The sequence below is a fragment of the Ranitomeya imitator genome, chromosome 1 (assembly GCF_032444005.1).
Source record: "Ranitomeya imitator isolate aRanImi1 chromosome 1, aRanImi1.pri, whole genome shotgun sequence".
Classification (NCBI taxonomy): domain Eukaryota; kingdom Metazoa; phylum Chordata; class Amphibia; order Anura; family Dendrobatidae; genus Ranitomeya; species Ranitomeya imitator.
The window spans coordinates 1,096,470,472-1,096,488,684 of NC_091282.1; the positions used below are offsets into that span (position 1 = coordinate 1,096,470,472).

Sequence of the window (18,213 nt, forward strand, 5' to 3'; positions counted from 1 at the left end):
CCTGCTGAGCAGCAGAGGAAGATTATAAATCTGCAGGCTGGTGGTTGCAGTGTTTAGAGGATGCTGGGCTCCCTCCTTGCTCTGTACTGGGGAGGAGCATGGTAGGCTGCTGGGTAGGAGCACAAGCAGCAGCTGCTTCACGTGTATGCCTGGCAGTGGCTGCTGGAGCAGCTCCCAGCCTGGACAACTACTCTCAGCATCAGTGCCACATTGCTCAATCAGCTCCTTGTATGACCTAGGGGACAGAGGGGTGTGTGGGGGTCCCCAGGCTGGAGGAGACAACTCCCATGCAGGACCAGAACAAGTGTGGACTAGCCTCTGCAGGATAGGTGGCTGCAGGAACTCAGTTGCACCCCTTCAATTTATTCCTGTTTGTATTGATCTTCCATTCAGCATCCAAAAAAAACTTGCCAGATGTTTGGATTCCCCCAGTAAGAGACAAGGGAAGGTAAGTGACATATTTACTTTTGGAAGTGCACATTGTTTACATCTCAGTGACATTGTAGCACATGCGGAGTTGTAACCATCCCCAGATGACAGTGTGGCTGTCAGTGGAGTTCTTGCTCTTGTGATGAGATACAGGAAGGGTGATCATTGGGTTTTTTTTTCTATTACATCTTCTTCCAGACTCTTTCTCCATCTCCTCTCTGTAAGTTCAGGAGTAGGCTGGATTGTGGGGACAGATGGTGCCATTGATCTTTCTGACATTTCCAAACCAAAGGGCAGGAAGGATGCCAGATGACCCGAGTGTCTTGATAAAAAAGAAAAGAAAAGGGACTGTGATCCGTATGTTTGAGAATTATTAATAAAAAAAGAAAGTAGAAACCTGTAACCTCCTCATGTTGGTTATGGCTTTCAGCAACTCTGGGAAAGGGAGTGAAGACAACCTGCTGGACCAGCTCAGTACACAATAACCACATGGTACCTAACCCCAGCCAGTAGAAAGAGCAAATCAACAATTGTCTTGTCCAAGAGGCACATCAGACAATAATACATCAAATATCTAGCAAGCTGCTTCTCTCATATATTGTATCTGAGCAAATGCTATAAAATTAGTTTAACCATTGATTCTCCAAGATGCAAAATTGTCCGATTCGCTGTAATTTTTGACCCCGGCGAACAATTTCTGCCATTTCGACCACCAACCTGATAGAAAAAAAACCCATAACAGGTATGATGTTCTGCATCTACATAGCAGACAAACATAACCATGTTTTTTTTTTTCCATGTGGCCGCTAAGAAATGGTTAACGTAGCTGTTAACTGGCATTCTTGTCAATAAGAGACTGCAAGGAGTGGATGTCAGCGTGTGATCATCCCGACCTTAACCCTGCTGGGAAGAGATGTGTCAATATCACCACAGCTGCTGCTTTCTTGCCAGAAAGTTCATTTCCTTCTATGTAGGACAAAGGGGGATTTTATTGTGAAAGCGGCCCTGACATCGCCGCTTGATTTCTGCTAATTGCAGTAAAACCGCACTGATTTAGAAAGAACTAGTGTATTTTGTCAACACAGCGCTGGTAGGATGATTGGTGGGGGAGAGAAGTCTTACTTGTTTTTGTTCTGGAAGAAGGGAACAAATCAATCAGTTGGGAGCGCATGCAGTGTTAATACAACCAGGCTTAACCTGGCAGCATTATTACAGAAGGGATGTATAGTGCCATACCATTAGTCGGGTCACATGTGCATGACAGCAGTCAGCACGCCTCTGTGTAGTATTATATGTAATGCCGCACCACTTAGCATTTGATCTAGGGTAAGCCATGCTCCAACGTCTCTTGCATCTTCTGTGCTTCCTGAAAGGTCCCAGCTAGACACCATAAAAGTGAAGCCCCAGATAAAAACTTCCATTAGCTTACCTATCTCCCTCAAAGGTCACAGCAGCCCCTTTCACACATAATATATCTAAATCTGCCACCAGCTTTTTTTTCCCCCTTCTTGCACTTGACCTTAAAACATTTCTTTGGCGTGCTTGCATCCAGCGTAGCATTAGCGCCCGTCGTAATCTCTGTAGCAGCATCTGAGTGTCTGTTCTGACTTGTGCGTGGAGCATGTGCTAGAGATTTGGAAGCCAGGGAAAGAATTCAGTGGGTGGTCTTTTTATTCTTGGCATGGGGATATGGATGTATTTGTACTTGGTGTGTCCTCTTGTAAGGCTCAACTCATAAGAAACTTTCTAAAATGCTGGAGAGCGTGGTCAGGATCAGGAATACAGCTAATCACAAGTGTCGCCATAGAGAAAACTCAGATAAGGGGTTCATTCAAATGAATTATTGACTTTACGTATCTATTTATCACTGCATAACGCAGAATTCAAGGGCATCATCCACAACATCTTATATTTTTTTATTTTTCTCTGCACTCCAAAATCCTGCGTGCATCTTAATGATCAGCTCAGAAGTTTGAAGCATAGCTAAATACGTGTTGCCACCTAAACTTTGCAAACAGTAATAAGACTCCTTACACCAACTGGACCTCCGTAAGAAGAACCACTGTCCCCGAAATTTGCCCAGTTATGAAAGTACATTACTGTACGTAGTTTCTGCGTCATCTTCTAATGATGGAAACTTCACAATCTACCTGTTCCTCTTCTTAGGTACCAAACAATCATTACTAGAGTACTTACCACTACAGGCCCCGCTCATTTTTACTTAATGGTTTATTTTGATACTTTTTCCCTTGGTCACTATAGAAGCTCCAGTCATTGAACCCTTCAGATTCCATCTTCATGAACTGTTAATATCGGGGGCTGCATTGGATTTACACTTAGTTATAGGAGAAGACTTTACAGCGTCTACCATACATTGTTCTTAGGCTAAATTTCACCTAGTAATTAAAACTGGTTAAATGGGAATTTACATCACCGGCACTTTTCCAAAGGTCTCCTAATATCTAAAATAGCCACTTAGCAATCTATTACCCTAAAAGTTAAAAAATACGATATATACATATGTAATACGTGTGTATATACTTGTGTAATTTATACGTGTGTAATATATATGTACAGAATATTATTTTACTTTTTTTCTGGCAGCTCTGTTTTCTTGTCCTGTTCTGCTTATATCTCCGGGAAAGTGAAACTTAGCCTAACATGTATAATCCATTTAGCCAGTTGAGGCTAGTACTTCTGTTAAGCCCCACTGAGCTACAGTAATTATATTTCATAGTAATAACTTAGGAGGTATCATACAGAGAACAAGAGTCAGGCTCGCATTGTAAGTTGTAATAACACATATTCATCTGAAAAGAGAAGGAAATGGTACAGCTCTGCCACCACACATTAGTCAGCCTTTTCTTATCCCCACTCTATGTACAAGCACTGATTGTAGACCAGATCCCTCCAGACAGTTCATCCAGAGTTTAATTTAATAGATCGCAAAATTATAAGACCATTACCCACCGCCGACTGTATTAATCATCAAAATAATTCTATTTTATTATTATGATTGTTGTTGTTTTATTTGCATCATCTTAATCGTATTAGATAGCTGTTTCCTCTTGAATTACACCTAGGTCTATAATATGGCAAATAATGCATATAGTATGTTTTATATATCTATAAATACGCACGATTACGCATTTTTTTTAAATGATTTTAAGAGGGCGGTCATTAAGAACTATCATTATTTTTTAACGCTTTCGTAGAGAAACGGGAAGGAAATTCTAATTTTTGCGAGTTCGCAATTTGTGTAAGTTTTGTAGTTTGATTGTTTTCGGCAACTTTCCCAATAAGCACGGTGATGCTTTAAAGTTACCTTATGTAACAAACGTGATCAAACATTGATTAATTGATGCCCCTTTTAACGTCTGATTTATTTCGTCTCGTTTCGTCGCAGGCTTTATGAAGCTCTCTTTACAATTGAGATTAATGCATCGGAGCATATAAGTGGTTTGGAGGGCTGCATACATTTCCAGTGCCTTTGTAATCAATTTTCGACCCAAGCATTCCACAATGGATCTGCCTGCATCCAAACCTGCCTTATTATAGAGAATTAACTCGCGTTGTGATTGATAGCAATATTTCTCCATCTTGATAACGCCATTTGTTTCCAAATAAGTGTTATGGCTTCTCAGCCTCGGTGTGGAAACTCCAGACTCTAATTGCATTTAGAGGAGGCCTTGATTTGTCACACATAGAAGGTATCCGGAGAACGGCAATGCCTCATTTGTTTTTTTTTCCCCTTTTCCTCTGAAAGTGTGCAGATATATTATTGATGATCACAGTCTGAACCTTTTTAAAAGGGAAGCCAAACCTAGCCATAAGTATTGCGAAGAAAGCTTTCCCTGTGACCTAGCTTCATGTACAATTCATTGCCAATCGCACAGGATTTGGACACACTATTCAAATCTGCGCTATTTCAGTGTGCGCCTATACCCGCCCGTGAGTATGAGGGTGCGGCGCATTCATATCCCAATCCGTGTCCCCAATTAGACGACACGCCATTACTAACCGATCTATACACAGTACAAGAAGCCGATGATAAGTATTTCCATGTAAATCACCCTAGAATAATGAATCTAGACTCTTCCATTGATAACACCTGGCACTAGCCCCTCAGCCCAGACACTGTATATATATGATATCTAGAGCGGCAATACCACCTTGATGTAATGTCCCTTTACTACTCTTCGTGAAAGTGATTTCATGTAAGTCGACTTATATTAAATACGAAGCGCTGTCAGAAAGCTGGTAACTTTAAGAATATTGAAAAACCTCCCACCTCCTCGCAATAGGTATTAATATGCTGCCATTGTCCAAATCTGGAATGCATAGGCAATTTGACATTGTCAGGAAAGTCATTCATTTCTCTAATCTTACATTTCATCTTATTAGGTCATAGCTGGGCGCATTTCTAAGGAGTATATATATATATATATATATATATGTATGTGTGTGCCTGTATATATATATATATAATATATATATATACGAGACCTTTTTACTTCCCATTAAACTATTGAACAGAGGAAGTCCTTAATTTACGGAATAAAATGTGATAGATGAATTCTGTTGATAAATCACACAACGCAGATATATATATATATATATATATATATACTTTTACGCTTTATCGCACTATACTGGAGTATTGTTCACAGACTTATGTCATCCACATCAATTTTCCGACTCTGAAGCTGTTGTATCTAGCGTGCCACTTTCCATAGGACACAATGCTCTTTGGCTGATCTGGACATAGCTGAGCTGAGGTTCTCATCCACCTGCTTATGTATACCACTGTATTTCTCTGGTTTATACAAAGATGATGCCGAAGGTTTAATGATCCAGGAACCCCATATAGAACCACTTATAACACATTTTTATTATACCTGTTGCAAACATAGCTCAGAAACATTTTCTATTCTTAGGGGTCATTTACTTCAACTAGAAAGACAGTTTTTTTTTTTTTACAATATTTATAGTATATTTTGACACATCAATCATGTCACTTTTTTTTGCCACGCCTAGTACAAAAGAGTAGCAAAATATCACAAGTAGTATTTTGGCCGTGGTTGAGAAGTAGATTCAGTAATAATCTGCGACATTACCACTATATCTGAACACCGCTTCCGAAAAAAATACAAATACCTGTATGCAAATGAATCAAGCCATCTCTCATACTTGAGGGTCAATGGATGGTTTTGGCTGCAGTAGAGTTTAGCTGTTTAGTTCTGCTTCCTTTCTGTAATATAGCAGAATAGATGTCAAAAAATTACTTGATAAATCACAGTCACTGCATTTCATTAATATTAATCATAATGTTTTACTTTACTGCAAATGCAAACAGCCGCCATTACATCTTACCAAGAGTTTTCTAATAGAGATAGACTCATCGTGTTCTGGAACAGAATGTCATCTCCCACTTGGGCTGCCCTTTCTAGAAGAACAATTAAATGCCATTTTGCTCTTTCATTTTTTTATTTCAATAAGTCATTGTCCAGCATGAAATATAGTTTGCTTTTTAATGTCTTTTTTCCCCAGAAAGCATTGGTATCATTCCCCGCCATTACTGAACACCATTGTAATAATGGATTCTATGCTATTACAGTCTGCCTACAATATTCAATGATATTACACCAGTGGATGTATGCTTACTATAGAAAACCTCTACTATGTGTGTATGTGTGTACATGGGGGTGTAATGTTTACTAAGTGTGTACATGGGTCTGTAATCTCTAGTAAGTGTGTATGTGTGTACGTGGGCGCACAACCTCCACTATGTGTGTATATGTGTACATGGGTGTGTAACCTCTACTATGTGTGTATGTGTGTATATGGGTCTGTAACCTCTACTATGTGTGCACATGGGTATGTAACCTCCACTATGTGTGTGTGTGTGTGCATGGGTATGTAACCTCTACAATGTGTGTACATGAGTGTGTAACCTCTACTATGTGTGTATGTGTGTATATGGGTGTGTAACCTCTACTATGTGTGCACATGGGTGTGTAACCTCTACTATGTGTGTATGTGTGTGCATGGGTATGTAACCTCTACAATGTGTGTACATGGGTGTGTAACCTCTACTATGTGTGTATGTGTGTGCATGGGTGTGTAACCTCTACTATGTGTGTACATGGGTGTGCAACCTCTACTATGTGTGTATGTGTATGCATGGGTGTGTTACCTCTACAATGTGTGTACATGGGTATGTAAGCTGTACTATGTGTGTATGTGTGTACATGGGTGTGCAACCTCTACTATGTGTGTGCATGGGTGTGTAACCTCTACAATGTGTGTACATGGATATGTAACCTCTACTATGTGCGTATATGTGTGTACATGGGTGTGCTACCTCTTCTATGTATGTATGGGTGTACATGGGTGTGTAAACTCAACAATGTGTGTATGTGTGTACATGGGTGTGCAAGCTCTACAATGTGTGTACATGGGTGTGCAACCTCTACTTTGCATGTATGTGCACACATGGGTATGTAACCTATACTATGTGTGTACCTGTGCACATGGGTATGTAACCTGTACTATGTGTGTACATGGGTGTGCAACCTCTACTATGTGTGTACATGGGTGTGTAACCACTACTATGTGTGTACATGGGTGTGTAGCCTCTACTATGTGTGTATGTGTGTACATGGGTATGTAGCCTCTACTATGTGTGTACATGGGTGTGTAACCACTACTATGTGTGTACATGGGTGTTTTACCTCTACTATGTGTGTATGTGTGTACATGGGTATGTAGCCTCTACTATCTGTATACATAGGTGTGTAACCTTTATGTGTATGTGTGTCCATTAGTATGTAACCTCTACTATATGTGTATGTGTGTACATGGGTGTGTAAGCTCTACAATGTGTGTACATGGGTGTGCAACCTCTACTTTGCGTGTATGTGCACACATGGGTATGTAACCTATGCTATGTGTGTACTGTTTACATGGGTATGTAACCTGTACTATGTGTGTACATGGGTGTGCAACCTCTACTATGTGTGTACATCGGTGTGCAACCTCTACTTTGCGTGTATGTACACACATGGGTATGTAACCTATACTATGTGTGTACATGTGTACATGGGTGTGTAACCTGTACTATGTGTGTACATGGGTGTGTAACCAATACTATGTGTGTACATGGGTGTGCAACCTCTACTATGTGTGTATGTGTGTACATGGGTGTGCATCCTCTACTATGTGTGTACATGGGTATGTAACCTCCACTATGTGTGTGTAAGTGTGTACATGGGTGCGTGCCAATGTATAGTTTTGTGTGTGCGTGAACGTCTAATAGAGGAGAAGCTAGCCCATATCCTTTCATTCCTTCTAGAAGGCATCTGTTGTACCATGTGAATAGCACAGAGACCCTTCTTTTGTTAATAAGTGTTGAATGAGGTCTAACACCACAAATCTAAAAAGTACCAACATTTCAATTATAATATGACCAGCTAGTGCCAGCACGCTGCCCGGGCTTTCATTTGTGCTATTAAATTATCACCATTTGATCTTCTACATTAATACATGGTCATTTTAGTGTCTATATACTGTAGTTCTCTTTGTAAACCCATGATTAGCATGTGAAGAATAGTATCTTCTATGTCACATTAGTGAATATTATATAGTCAGAGTTGTGTTCTTTCTATACTTGTAATAATTATATGACAATACACAGGGTCCTCTAAGTACTATTTCTACTGTATAAAATGGAAAGTGTTGGACTTAATCCCTTAAAAGCTTCTTAAAGAAGACAAACAGATGAGTCTAAGACAAGCCAGTGTGTTACTTCATCCAATGGATATTTTACTAGCTCTGTCTATCTATCTATCTATCTATCTATCTATCTATCTATCTATCTATCTATCTATCTATTTATCTATCTAAACATTATCTGATATCTATCTATTTATCTATCTATTATTTATCTATCTGGTTGTCTATGTAGCTTTGTATACATTTATTTTTCTTTGACTATTTTTGCCGCTGAGGACTAGCACAGAAATTATGAATATTACATACTGAATACATCAAGTTCTATTGTGTCCATAAAAAAGACAAATATATCATTCTCACATATTGAATTTGATACTGTTAATCTGGAATTCTAGAGACCATTATGTAGGCGTCATAATGTAATTTTATAGACCATTAAAGAGCCAGCGTTAATATATTATACACTCCCAGACCCACTCATACAGTCTAGTGACAATGCTAACATCTTTATCAGTATTTCATTCAATGTACCGCATTATTACATTAGTTATTTTGCAAGCAATACACTAATTATATCTTTTTTTTCTCACACTGCTAAGTTTTTATTCTTACCCTTATCCAAAGTCAAATTCAGAATTAATATTATATATCATTCAGAGCGACCAATAGATTTGATCATATGGATAAAGTCATTTTAACTAAATGACTCATTTTGCATGACTTTTACTGCAATTTATGTTATTTTTCAAATTTTATTTCAAGTTCAGATTCAAAATATTCCTTTATAGTTTTTTTTAGAATCCTTTCAGAATTATATTGTAAGTTTTTATGAAATTTTCTATCTATCTATCTATCTATCTATCTATCTATCTATCTATCTTCTATGTCTCTATCATCTATCTATCTATCTATCTATCTACTTTTTATTTTCCAAAACCTTTCAATTGCTGTATAGCAGACTAACTGATGTATTTTCTGGCGCACTCCATGGTAGTATAAAACTTGAAAAGACCAAGGTTTTAAAAATATATACCGTATGTGCAGTTTAGATCTTACAATTTTGCTGCCCTGTGTTGCTGCCCTCTATTTTACCTGAGCTACCTTCCCAACTGTGAAAGAGTTAAGTGGCGATTTCCTTTCACATATGCTTGGCAGCACATCACCAATGTTTTGTTTCCCCTCCTGAGCATCTTGTTTTAGTACCCCCTGAGTATCTCCGTAGTGTGCCCGAACCGTCCTCCTCCTCTGCTTCCTTTATAACGACAATATGGCAATAGCAGAAGAGACGAGGCTGGCAGGTGCTTCACCACTTCTCTGTGGTATGCCGATTTCTAACTTTACTTGTGTCCTATTGATTGTATAACTTATTCCGCTGCTTGGTATATCATTTATCTTATCAAATGTTTACTTTGCACCATCAATTATGTGTTTTCATAGTGTTACTGTTAGTGTGTGTGCATAGTGTTACTGTTAGTGTGTGTGCATAGTGTTACTGTTAGTGTGTGTGCATAGTGCTACTGTTAGTGTGTGCACAGTGTTACTGTTAGTGTGTGTGCATAGTGCTACTGTTAGTGTGTGTGCATAGTGTTACTGTTAGTGTGTGTGCGCATAGTGTTACTGTTAGTGTGTGTGCGCATAGTGTTACTGTTAGTGTGTGCATAGTGTTACTGTTAGTGTGTTTGCATAGTGTTACTGTTAGTGTGTGTGCATAGTGCTACTGTTAGTGTGTGTGCATAGTGTTACTGCTAGTGTGTGTGCATAGTGTTACTGTTAGTGTGTTTGCATAGTGTTACTGTTAGTGTGTGCATAGTGTTACTGTTAGTGTGTGCATAGTGTTACTGTTAATGTGTGTGCATAGTGTTACTGTTTGTGTGTGTGTATAGTGCTACTGTTAGTGTGTGTGCATAGTGTTACTGCTAGTGTGTGTGCATAGTGTTACTGTTAGTGTGTTTGCATAGTGTTACTGTTAGTGTGTGTGCATAGTGTTACTGTTAGTGTGTTTGCATAGTGTTACTGTTAGTGTGTGTGCATAGTGTTACTGTTAGTGTGTGTGCATAGTGCTACTGTTAGTGTGTGCACAGTGTTACTGTTAGTGTGTGTGCATAGTGCTACTGTTAGTGTGTGTGCATAGTGTTACTGCTAGTGTGTGTGCATAGTGTTACTGTTAGTGTGTTTGCATAGTGTTACTGTTAGTGTGTGCATAGTGTTACTGTTAGTGTGTTTGCATAGTGTTACTGTTAGTGTGTGTGCATAGTGCTACTGTTAGTGTGTGTGCATAGTGTTACTGCTAGTGTGTGTGCATAGTGTTACTGTTAGTGTGTTTGCATAGTGTTACTGTTAGTGTGTGTGCATAGTGTTACTGTTAGTGTGTGTGCATAGTGTTACTGCTAGTGTGTGTGCATAGTGTTACTGTTAGTGTGTTTGCATAGTGTTACTGTTAGTGTGTGTGCATAGTGTTACTGTTAGTGTGTTTGCATAGTGTTACTGTTAGTGTGTGTGCATAGTGTTACTGTTAGTGTGTGTGCATAGTGCTACTGTTAGTGTGTGCACAGTGTTACTGTTAGTGTGTGTGCATAGTGCTACTGTTAGTGTGTGTGCATAGTGTTACTGCTAGTGTGTGTGCATAGTGTTACTGTTAGTGTGTTTGCATAGTGTTACTGTTAGTGTGTGCATAGTGTTACTGTTAGTGTGTTTGCATAGTGTTACTGTTAGTGTGTGTGCATAGTGCTACTGTTAGTGTGTGTGCATAGTGTTACTGCTAGTGTGTGTGCATAGTGTTACTGTTAGTGTGTTTGCATAGTGTTACTGTTAGTGTGTGCATAGTGTTACTGTTAGTGTGTGCATAGTGTTACTGTTAATGTGTGTGCATAGTGTTACTGTTTGTGTGTGTGTATAGTGCTACTGTTAGTGTGTGTGCATAGTGTTACTGCTAGTGTGTGTGCATAGTGTTACTGTTAGTGTTTGAATAGTGTTACTGTTAGTGTGTTTGCATAGTGTTACTGTTAGTGTGTGTGCATAGTGTTACTGTTAGTGTGTGTGCATAGTGTTACTGTTAGTGTTTGAATAGTGTTACTGTTAGTGTGTTTGCATAGTGTTACTGTTAGTGTGTGTGCATAGTGTTACTGTTAGTGTGTGTGCATAGTGTTACTGTTAGTGTGTGTGCACAGTGTTACTGTTAGTGTGTGTGCATAGTGTTACTGTTAGTGTGTGTGCATAGTGTTACTGTTAGTGTGTGTGCATAGTGTTACTGTTAGTGTGTGTGCATAGTGTTACTGTTAGTGTTTGAATAGTGTTACTGTTAGTGTGTTTGCATAGTGTTACTGTTAGTGTGTGTGCATAGTGTTACTGTTAGTGTGTGTGCATAGTGTTACTGTTAGTGTGTGTGCACAGTGTTACTGTTAGTGTGTGTGCATAGTGTTACTGTTAGTGTGTGTGCATAGTGTTACTGTTAGTGTGTGTGCATAGTGTTACTGTTAGTGTGTGTGCATAGTGTTACTGTTAGTGTGTGTGCATAGTGTTACTGTTAGTGTTTGAATAGTGTTACTGTTAGTGTGTTTGCATAGTGTTACTGTTAGTGTGTGTGCATAGTGTTATTGTTAGTGTGTGTGCATAGTGTTACTGTTAGTGTGTGTGCATAGTGTTACTGTTAGTGTGTGTGCATAGTGTTACTGTTAATGTGTGTGCATAGTGTTACTGTTAGTGTGTGTGCATAGTGTTACTGTTAGTGTGTGTGCATTGTGTTACTGTTAGTGTTTGAATAGTGTTACTGTTAGTGTGTTTGCATAGTGTTACTGTTAGTGTGTGTGCATAGTGTTATTATTAGTGTGTGTGCATAGTGTTACTGTTAGTGTGTGTGCATAGTGTTACTGTTAGTGTGTGTGCACAGTGTTACTGTTAGTGTGTTTGCATAGTGTTACTGTTCGTGTGTGTGCATAGTGTTACTGTTCGTGTGTGTGCATAGTGTTACTGTTAGTGTGTGTGCACAGTGTTACTGTTAGTGTGTTTGCATAGTGTTACTGTTAGTGTGTGTGCATAATGTTACTGTTAGTGTGTGTGCGCATAGTGTTACTGTTAGTGTGTGCACAGTGTTACTGTTAGTGTGTGTGCATAGTGTTACTGCTAGTGTGTGTGCATAGTGTTACTGTTAGTGTGTGTGCATAGTGTTACTGTTCGTGTGTGTGCATAGTGTTACTGTTAGTGTGTGCACAGTGTTACTGTTAGTGTGTTTGCATAGTGTTACTGTTAGTGTGTGTGCATAGTGTTACTGTTAGTGTGTGTGCGCATAGTGTTACTGTTAGTGTGTGCACAGTGTTACTGTTAGTGTGTGTGCATAGTGTTACTGTTAGTGTGTGTGCATAGTGTTTCTGTTAGTGTGTGTGCATAGTGTTACTGTTAGTGTGTGTGCATAGTGTTACTGTTAGTGTGTGCACAGTGTTACTGTTAGTGTGTGTGCATAGTGTTACTGCTAGTGTGTGTGCATAGTGTTACTGTTAGTGTGTGTGCATAGTGTTACTGTTAGTGTGTGTGCGTAGTGTTACTGTTAGTGTGTGTGCATAGTGTTATTGTTAGTGTGTGTGCGTAGTGTTACTGTTAGTGTGTTTGCATAGTGTTACTGTTAGTGTGTGTGCATAGTGTTACTGTTAGTGTGTGTGCATAGTGTTACTGTTAATGTGTGTGCATAGTGTTACTGTTAGTGTGTGCATAGTGTTACTGTTAATGTGTGTGCATAGTGTTACTGTTAGTGTGTGTGCATAGTGTTACTGTTAGTGTGTGTGCATAGTGTTACTGTTAGTGTTTGAATAGTGTTACTGTTAGTGTGTTTGCATAGTGTTACTGTTAGTGTGTGTGCATAGTGTTATTGTTAGTGTGTGTGCATAGTGTTACTGTTAATGTGTGTGCATAGTGTTACTGTTAGTGTGTGAGCATAGTGTTACTGTTAGTGTGTGCACAGTGTTACTGTTAGTGTGTTTGCATAGTGTTACTGTTAGTGTGTGTGCATAGTGTTACTGTTAGTGTGTTTGCATGGTGTTACTGTTAGTGTGTGTGCATAGTGTTACTGTTAGTGTGTGTGCATAGTGTTACTGTTCGTGTGTGTGCATAGTGTTACTGTTAGTGTGTGCGTAGTGTTACTGTTAGTGTGTTTGCATAGTGTTACTGTTTGTGTGTGTATAGTGTTACTGCTAGTGTGTGTGCATAGTGTTACTGTTAGTGTGTTTGCATAGTGTTACTGTTAGTGTGTGCATAGTGTTACTGTTAGTGTGTTTGCATAGTGTTACTGTTAGTGTGTGTGCATAGTGCTACTGTTAGTGTGTGTGCATAGTGTTACTGCTAGTGTGTGTGCATAGTGTTACTGTTAGTGTGTTTGCATAGTGTTACTGTTAGTGTGTGCATAGTGTTACTGTTAGTGTGTGCATAGTGTTACTGTTAATGTGTGTGCATAGTGTTACTGTTTGTGTGTGTGTATAGTGTTACTGCTAGTGTGTGTGCATAGTGTTACTGTTAGTGTGTTTGCATAGTGTTACTGTTAGTGTGTGCATAGTGTTACTGTTAGTGTGTTTGCATAGTGTTACTGTTAGTGTGTGTGCATAGTGCTACTGTTAGTGTGTGTGCATAGTGTTACTGCTAGTGTGTGTGCATAGTGTTACTGTTAGTGTGTTTGCATAGTGTTACTGTTAGTGTGTGCATAGTGTTACTGTTAGTGTGTGCATAGTGTTACTGTTAATGTGTGTGCATAGTGTTACTGTTAGTGTGTGTGCATAGTGTTACTGTTAGTGTGTGTGCATAGTGTTACTGTTAGTGTGTGCACAGTGTTACTGTTAGTGTGTTTGCATAGTGTTACTGTTAGTGTGTGTGCATAGTGTTACTGTTAGTGTGTGTGCATAGTGTTACTGTTAGTGTGTGTGCATAGTGTTACTGTTAGTGTGTGCACAGTGTTACTGTTAGTGTGTGTGCATAGTGTTACTGTTAGTGTGTGTGCATAGTGTTACTGTTAGTGTGTGTGCATAGTGTTACTGTTAGTGTGTTTGCATAGTGTTACTGTTAGTGTGTGTGCATAGTGTTATTGTTAGTGTGTGTGCATAGTGTTACTGTTAGTGTGTGTGCATAGTGTTACTGTTAGTGTGTGTGCATAGTGTTACTGTTAATGTGTGTGCATAGTGTTACTGTTAGTGTGTGTGCATAGTGTTACTGTTAGTGTGTGTGCATAGTGTTACTGTTAGTGTTTGAATAGTGTTACTGTTAGTGTGTTTGCATAGTGTTACTGTTAGTGTGTGTGCATAGTGTTATTATTAGTGTGTGTGCATAGTGTTACTGTTAGTGTGTGTGCATAGTGTTACTGTTAGTGTGTGTGCATAGTGTTACTGTTAGTGTGTGTGCACAGTGTTACTGTTAGTGTGTTTGCATAGTGTTACTGTTCGTGTGTGTGCATAGTGTTACTGTTCGTGTGTGTGCATAGTGTTACTGTTAGTGTGTGTGCACAGTGTTACTGTTAGTGTGTTTGCATAGTGTTACTGTTAGTGTGTGTGCATAATGTTACTGTTAGTGTGTGTGCGCATAGTGTTACTGTTAGTGTGTGCACAGTGTTACTGTTAGTGTGTGTGCATAGTGTTACTGCTAGTGTGTGTGCATAGTGTTACTGTTAGTGTGTGTGCATAGTGTTACTGTTCGTGTGTGTGCATAGTGTTACTGTTAGTGTGTGCACAGTGTTACTGTTAGTGTGTTTGCATAGTGTTACTGTTAGTGTGTGTGCATAGTGTTACTGTTAGTGTGTGTGCGCATAGTGTTACTGTTAGTGTGTGCACAGTGTTACTGTTAGTGTGTGTGCATAGTGTTACTGTTAGTGTGTGTGCATAGTGTTACTGTTAGTGTGTGTGCATAGTGTTACTGTTAGTGTGTGTGCATAGTGTTACTGTTAGTGTGTGCACAGTGTTACTGTTAGTGTGTGTGTGCATAGTGTTACTGCTAGTGTGTGTGCATAGTGTTACTGTTAGTGTGTGTGCATAGTGTTACTGTTAGTGTGTGTGCGTAGTGTTACTGTTAGTGTGTGTGCATAGTGTTATTGTTAGTGTGTGTGCGTAGTGTTACTGTTAGTGTGTTTGCATAGTGTTACTGTTAGTGTGTGTGCATAGTGTTACTGTTAGTGTGTGTGCATAGTGTTACTGTTAATGTGTGTGCATAGTGTTACTGTTAGTGTGTGTGCATAGTGTTACTGTTAATGTGTGTGCATAGTGTTACTGTTAGTGTGTGTGCATAGTGTTACTGTTAGTGTGTGTGCATAGTGTTACTGTTAGTGTTTGAATAGTGTTACTGTTAGTGTGTTTGCATAGTGTTACTGTTAGTGTGTGTGCATAGTGTTATTGTTAGTGTGTGTGCATAGTGTTACTGTTAATGTGTGTGCATAGTGTTACTGTTAGTGTGTGCACAGTGTTACTGTTAGTGTGTTTGCATAGTGTTACTGTTAGTGTGTGTGCATAGTGTTACTGTTAGTGTGTTTGCATGGTGTTACTGTTAGTGTGTGTGCATAGTGTTACTGTTAGTGTGTGTGCATAGTGTTACTGTTCGTGTGTGTGCATATTGTTACTGTTAGTGTGTGCACAGTGTTACTGTTAGTGTGTTTGCATAGTGTTACTGTTAGTGTGTGCACAGTGTTACTGTTAGTGTGTGTGCATATTGTTACTGCCAGTGTGTGTGCATAGTGTTACTGTTAGTGTGTGTGCATAGTGTTACTGTTAGTGTGTGTTCATAGTGTTATTGTTAGTGTGTGTGCGTAGTGTTACTGTTAGTGTGTTTGCATAGTGTTACTGTTAGTGTGTGTGCATAGTGTTACTGTTAGTGTGTGTGCATAGTGTTACTGTTAGTGTGTGTGCATAGTGTTACTGTTAATGTGTGTGCATAGTGTTACTGTTAGTGTGTGTGCATAGTGTTACTGTTAGTGTGTGTGCATAGTGTTACTGTTAGTGTTTGAATAGTGTTACTGTTAGTGTGTTTGCATAGTGTTACTGTTAGTGTGTGTGCATAGTGTTATTGTTAGTGTGTGTGCATAGTGTTACTGTTAATGTGTGTGCATAGTGTTACTGTTAGTGTGTGTGCATAGTGTTACTGTTAGTGTGTGCACAGTGTTACTGTTAGTGTGTTTGCATAGTGTTACTGTTAGTGTGTGTGCATAGTGTTACTGTTAGTGTGTTTGCATAGTGTTACTGTTAGTGTGTGTGCATAGTGTTACTGTTAGTGTGTGTGCATAGTGTTACTGTTAGTGTGTGTGCATAGAGTTACTGTTAGTGTGTGTGCATAGTGTTACTGTTAGCGTGTGTGCATAGTGTTACTGTTAGTGTGTGTGCGCATAGTGTGACTGTTAGTGTGTGTGCATAGTGTTACTGTTAGTGTGTGTGCATAGTGTTATTGTTAGTGTGTGTGCATAGTGTTACTGTTAGTGTGTGTGCATAGTGTTACTGTTGGTGTGTGTGCATAGTGTTACTGTTAGTGTGTGTGCGCATAGTGTTACTGTTAGTGTGTGCGCGCATAGTGTTGCTGTTAGTGTGTGTGCATAGTGTTACTGTTAGTGTGTGTGCATAGTGTTACTGTTAGTGTGTGTGCATATTGTTACTGTTAGCGTGTGTGCATAGTGTTACTGTTAGTGTGTGTGCGCATAGTGTGACTGTTAGTGTGTGTGCATAGTGTTACAGTTAGTGTGTGTGCATAGTGTTACTGTTAGTGTGTGTGCATAGTGTTACTGTTAGTGTGTGTGCATAGTGTTACTGTTAGTGTGTGTGCATAGTGTTACTGTTAGTGTTTGAATAGTGTTACTGTTAGTGTGTTTGCATAGTGTTACTGTTAGTGTGTGTGCATAGTGTTATTGTTAGTGTGTGTGCATAGTGTTACTGTTAGTGTGTGTGCATAGTGTTACTGTTAGTGTGTGTGCATAGTGTTACTGTTAATGTGTGTGCATAGTGTTACTGTTAGTGTGTGTGCATAGTGTTACTGTTAGTGTGTGTGCATAGTGTTACTGTTAGTGTTTGAATAGTGTTACTGTTAGTGTGTTTGCATAGTGTTACTGTTAGTGTGTGTGCATAGTGTTATTGTTAGTGTGTGTGCATAGTGTTACTGTTAGTGTGTGTGCATAGTGTTACTGTTAGTGTGTGTGCATAGTGTTACTGTTAGTGTGTGTGCATAGTGTTACTGTTAGTGTGTGTGCGCATAGTGTTACTGTTAGTGTGTGTGCGCATAGTGTTACTGTTAGTGTGTGTGCATAGTGTTACTGTTAGCGTGTGTGCATATTGTTACTGTTAGCGTGTGTGCATAGTGTTACTGTTAGCGTGTGTGCATAGTGTTACTGTTAGTGTGTGTGCGCATAGTGTGACTGTTAGTGTGTGTGCATAGTGTTACTGTTAGTGTGTGTGCATAGTGTTACTGTTAGTGTGTGTGCGCATAGTGTGACTGTTAGTGTGTGTGCATAGTGTTACTGTTAGTGTGTGTGCATAGTGTTACTGTTAGTGTGTGTGCATAGTGTTACTGTTAGTGTGTGTGCATAGTGTTATTGTTAGTGTGTGTGCATAGTGTTACTGTTAGCGTGTGTGCATAGTGTTACTGTTAGCGTGTGTGCATAGTGTTACTGTTAGCGTGTGTGCGTAGTGTTACTGTTAGCGTGTGTGCGTAGTGTTACTGTTAGCGTGTGTGCATAGTGTTACTGTTAGCGTGTGTGCATAGTGTTACTGTTAGTGTGTGTGCGCATAGTGTGACTGTTAGTGTGTGTGCATAGTGTGACTGTTAGTGTGTGTGCATAGTGTTACTGTTAGTGTGTGTGCATAGTGCTACTGTTAGTGTGTGTGCATAGTGTTACTGCTAGTGTGTTTGCATAGTGTTACTGTTAGTGTGTGCATAGTGTTACTGTTAGTGTGTTTGCATAGTGTTACTGTTAGTGTGTGCATAGTGTTACTGTTAGTGTGTTTGCATAGTGTTACTGTTAGTGTGTGTGCATAGTGTTACTGTTAGTGTGTGTGCATAGTGTTACTGTTAGTGTGTGTGCATACTGTTACTGTTAGTGTGTGTGCATAG

At 39.3% G+C, this 18,213-nt stretch overlaps 1 protein-coding gene across 1 annotated transcript in view; it reads left to right on the plus strand.

The window, feature by feature from the left end:
* The first annotated feature begins 364 nt into the window (after window positions 1–364).
* LOC138656804 (teneurin-3-like) overlaps window positions 365–18,213 on the plus strand; it is a 761,459-nt gene continuing 743,610 nt past the window's right edge. The window contains exon 1 of the mRNA XM_069744062.1: window positions 365–448. The gene's annotated coding sequence lies outside the window, so the exon portion shown is untranslated. The remainder of the gene's footprint in view (window positions 449–18,213) is intronic.